This window comes from Pteropus alecto, unplaced genomic scaffold (assembly GCF_000325575.1).
Source record: "Pteropus alecto unplaced genomic scaffold, ASM32557v1 scaffold40, whole genome shotgun sequence".
NCBI classification, from domain to species: Eukaryota; Metazoa; Chordata; class Mammalia; order Chiroptera; family Pteropodidae; genus Pteropus; species Pteropus alecto.
In genome coordinates this window covers 13292174-13297575 of record NW_006431919.1, presented here as the reverse complement: position 1 = coordinate 13297575, position 5402 = coordinate 13292174, and positions in this window count along the sequence as shown.

The following is a 5402-nucleotide window of genomic DNA, read 5'->3' as shown; positions in this document are numbered from 1 at the left end:
GTTCTGCCTTCGCATGTGTGGCCACAAATCTTCTGATTCCCCAGAGAAAAGGATAAACTCTCTGCAGGATGTCTCTCTCAAGCTCTGCTTAAATTAGACTTCTATATTCTTCACAGTTAGTGAAAATGCCTTTTACCACCTCACAACCAAAAACCTCCTAATATTTTAGTGACTGATATATGATTTCTGTCTCTTAAAACATAATTGAAATTTATTTCACATTTTCTTACCATTGTACGCACTGTCCCAAATATCACCTCATTTAACACTCAGGGTTCAATCAGAAAAGTGGATATCTGATATATAACGAAGTATGTTAGTAACACCTCACTTATGTTTCAGTATTTAAATTGCCATCATCACTATTATCGCTATCTTTTGCTTTAACTACACTGCTCCTTATCTTTCCCTTTCTTCTCTAGGAGCTAGGATGAGGATCATGGCTGCTAGTTCCACACTAAACCCTGAGTTCTAGGAGGACACATAATTAGAGCCAGCTCTTGGCCTTATTTTGCTTCTGCCTTCTCAGATTTGAAGTGTCCTGAGAAGAGACATTCTAAGTGTAAACTTTGTCTATGGCAAATCATTTACTTTTCTGTGTCAAGAATTGGCTAAAAAGAGAAAGAGCATTACATAGATGTAGATTTCAATTAACATTGCCCATTGTGGGTACATAACTCTTTGTGAGTCACTTTAATTATTTTAAATGCATGTGGACCAATGAACTAGAAAGATGGCAGCAGGTCTGAACCCGGCTACTTCCTGTTACTTGCTGACCTGAGCAAGTTTGGTTATTCACTATTGTTAGAGTGAGCTACAGACCTTTTCCTTACACACTCAACATCAGGTCACAGTGAGAACAAGTGTCAGGGTGAATTCGGTTCCATATGCAGGCATTCATTAGTACGCAGGCACATAACAAACATATACCAGAATGCCTGGCCTCCAGCCACTTAGGCGCTCCACGAACACCTTGCATAGACCGTTTCATTGAGGCAGGTGCTCTCAGCAGGATTTGGCTAACCACAGAGTTAGGAGACCTAACTGATCAGTAGCCTTGTTACCTGCGAATGCAGTCTACTGTTTTCTCCTAATTCTTAATTTCCTGCAAGATCAAGGACGACCTCTACAATATTTTATCAATGAATATGTCTTGAACATCACAGATATCCCAGGAACATCTTTTTACTAACATTCCTTGTTATTTAACAAAACCTCAGTGTTGTTCATAGATAAAGATAGCTTCTACTGTAATCGCTGCCTCTGGAGTGTGACATTTTGTGCGGAATGTGTACACGTGAATAGGGCAACTAACTACCCCTAGGTCCTGTATTAAAAGGAACAAAAACATAGCACGCTGTCTGTGCTGAATTTTCTTTCAATGTTAGTTAGAGAATAGATAACACTTCCGGTGCTCTTGCCTTCACTGATTTGAAATTCATTCATTTGTGCAATCAATGAAACATGCAGTAGACTCAAAACCTATACTACATACTGGGGTAATAACGATGAATGACAGAGCCTTGCCCAATGAGTGTTCTATAGTAGGTCCTCACGACTCGAAAGCGTGTCCATGAACCTACAGCATCGGCATCATCTGAGATCTTGTCAGAAATGCAGAGTCTCAGGCCCAAGCCCAGATCTTGTGAGTCAGAGCTAACATCTCATCTAGGTGCCAGGTCCCTCCTACGCCTGTGACTGTTTCGGATGCAAGGTCTAGCCTGGTAGAGGCCCGCAAATATTAGAGTACGTACGTCAGAATTACTTGAGGGGCACTCATTAGAAATTGCCTATGTCCAAGCTTCCTTTTTTAGAGCTGGATGGGGCCCAAGAGTCTGCAATTTAACGAGCAGGCAATTGTTATACAGACGGTCCTGAGAAGTCTTTGAGAAATGCTAGATGGCTGGAGCAATTTAGGGGTAAGAGGTGGGGGTGGGGAGGGTATATAAGTCAATATTGAAATGAGAGTATCTTGAGTTTGAAACGACTGTGCTTTGTGTTGCTGGCATTGAATACTTTCTTTTTTGGGTCTGAATAGAACAGACGGCTTGCCTAATTGCTGCTCTAGCTCGGAAGGGTCAGAGACTTGAATATCTAGTGCTGCAAGAGGTCTTTATCATAGCTAATGCACATCAAATAATTTAGGCCATTTCCGTGTCTGATAAAATGGATTTTTGACAGAGACATGGAGGTCTAAACATTAGTCATTACTGAGTGCTAATCACAGAGTATTAAGATACTTGTTTATTATTATTAAGCATCTCATTCACTTATCATTTTTCTAAAGTAAACCGCTTTGTATCTGTATGAAGGGAGGGTGACAGTGTATCTGCCCTAACAAGGGCCTATGAGCCCATCCATGAAAGGCTAACTAATGAATTGTATCCCTATTTTTTAACAGATAAACCCACGAGGAAAAGTTAACAATATGCCCAAGAACAGCTTTATATAAGCAGGGCTGAGCCACTGCCTTCCGATTCGATCTCTAGTCTTCGTTTTTTTTTTTTTTTTGAGTCAAGTTAACAAGGAAAAGGTTTGCAGGTAACCTAGATTGCTGCTTTTGTAAGTGCTTGTTATAGCTGTAGTGAAATAAAAAGAAGTGCCAGGTGGGAGGAACACATTATCACCCAGAAAAATGAGCAAGAAAGGAATCGTTTTAGGCCTGCTGTTGGATACAAAGTGAAAAAGCCCCATCTGAAGTACAGTTCTAGAAATTCGTTTATTTTCGGGCCATCACTTAGAAAGGGAATTCTCAAATACAAGATCTGGCTTGAGGCAGTTGCCTAGGTGATCCTGCATCTTAAGTAACGTTGAAAAGGATCTCAGGCCTTTAGCTCAGTGATTCCTTTTCAAAGAGTTAATCCTGTAGAATGCAAAGCTGTGTCTAGAGGGGTGTTTTCTACAGCTGTACTTGCTCTGGTGAATAACTGGTCACCACACGAATGCGAACGGATATAAGTTTGAGTGAATAAGTTATAAAATACCCATACATTGGAATACTATACAGCCGTTAAAAAGAAAAACATAGATTATTGCCATGAAAATTACGCCCCATTACTAAGCAAAAAGACAAATTTCAGAACAGTATCTATGAACCATAAAATATAAAAATGGTATGTGATCAGGAAATAAAATCTCAAAGGCTATACAATAAAATATTGATAGAGTTATCTCTGAGTAAGGGAGAATTGTGACTTTTATCTTAATCTATTTAATACTCATGTACTATTTTAACATCAGAAAACAAAAGACTGTATAAAGGATCCTGAGAGATTATCAGTCCTTATCCTATTTATTCCAATCCTTCATTTATTTTAAAAGTCAGTCATCTGGGTTCTAAGGATTGACTGGCTTGAATTCTACACATGAGTTAACTGTTCAGAAAGCCATGTAAATAATCAAGGCCCACCGGAAACTTCAAAAGAGCAAAAGCCTGCCTGGCTGCCTTCCGCCTTTCGGATCTCTGCTGGCAAGGGCTCTCAGAGCCTCTCGTGTTGTGATAGGGAGCTAAAGGAAACAGGGGGATCAGCGTCAACAGATGAGAAAGCTCAGCCAGAGATCTAGAAGGGAGAAACTGTGCTGTGCACATTTCTTTCAAATTAATGATCTGGCAGCTAATTTTTGAGCTAACTGTAATTTGTATGTGGCACCTTCTGTCAAAGCTGTCAACATGGAGTTGCTTTCATTTCACACGGTCTTGCTCGCTGGCGGGGCTGGCGCTGTGCCAGGTGTTCACCCTGCTAACACAGGCTGCCGTCGACTTGTGCTCCTTGGATGAAACCATGGGGTAATTTCATGAGCAAATACAGGAGATGATTTATAAATGTGATTTTTATTTAAAGAGACAAGGAACCCCCATCCCACCTCCGCCCCTGCACCTCACCTCTTATCCAATAGATATGACCAGTTTCAGAGAAGACTTCATTAGGAACATGGAGGAAGGGGTGGTTCTAGAAGTTAGGGTATCTAGATTTCAGTAATTCTTTACTATCGGCTGGTTATGGGATTTTGAGTAAAGGATTGGAGGTGTTGCCTCAGCTTCCTCTCCTGTCAAACTTGTAAACAAATAAAATATTAGGTTGTGAGGTAGGGCTTCCATGTTTAGGTATTGAGACTCTGTGTGAATTAAATTGAAAATCGTAAGACTCCAACCCCAACAGCCTTTTGCAGGACACTGCTCACACAACCTTAGCAGCAGCCCACCCAACAGACATCCTCTCTCTATCTTCTTCCCTGCTATTGTTAGTTTTATGGATTATTTTGCATTATCTTCACGGAGACCATGTCTTCAAGGGTGGCGGTCTCCAGGGGATAAAGTCACCAGTCTGATCTAATCATGTGCGGTCCCGCTCCGGGCTAACAATTTCTTTAAGCTTAAGTAGCATCTCTTTTGGCTGAAAAGACCTTGGAGATGTCTTCTCAAGACATCTACAAAGGGTTTTTCCTTACCTTGAAAAGAATCATTTAGGAAAACAAAAAAAAAACAAAACAAAAAAACCCAACACTTCACTCTTTCGGCAGCCAGCCATTGTCAGGTGCAAATGCTGCCTGGCTGCAAAGAATCTCACCAGCACGAGAAGAGAACTGGAAGAAGGCAGTGAGGGGCCATGACAATGACACCACTGACGCGGATCCTACAATGCTGGCAAAGTTCTCTCATTTTCTTCCAAGACCATACGCCCGGCCAGGTGACCAACCACGGTTTTTGATAAAAGCCACTTTTATCCCCCTTTTGCCTTTTTGCATCATTACACACAATAAAGCTCAAGAGTACGGTGAAAATATTTCCTGGCTTGAGAGCTCCAAGGAGGTTTAACTTTCTAGAACCAAGATTTGTAGAAGGAACTAGAGATTTAACCTGCAAAATATGTGCAGGTATCAAGGAACCTAAAGAGTAGCTGCATGTCTCAAAATATATTCTGTTGCATGCATATCCTTTGAAATATTAGTAAAGGTTAAACGAATTAAAAGAGGTGCCTCTAAAAATGGTAGGTAAAGAAAGTTAAACAGGTCGCTTTTTTTTTTTTCATTTTTTGGTTATTGTTAGTTTTATGGATTATTTTATTGTAAAACTTCTCAGAATTTTTAAGATGTCAACATACATTACACATCTCCAGTGGAAGATGCAATATTTAATGCTTCCTAATAATTCTGATATTACTATATTGAACATTTGCCTCTAAAAATGGTAGGTAAAGAAAGTTAAACAGGTCGCTTTTTTTTTTTTCATTTTTTGGTTATTGTTAGTTTTATGGATTATTTTATTGTAAAACTTCTCAGAATTTTTAAGATGTCAACATACATTACACATCTCCAGTGGAGGATGCAATATTTAATGCTTCCTAATAATTTTGATATTACTATACTGAACATTTTTTAGTTGTAGTGCTCACCAGAAATAA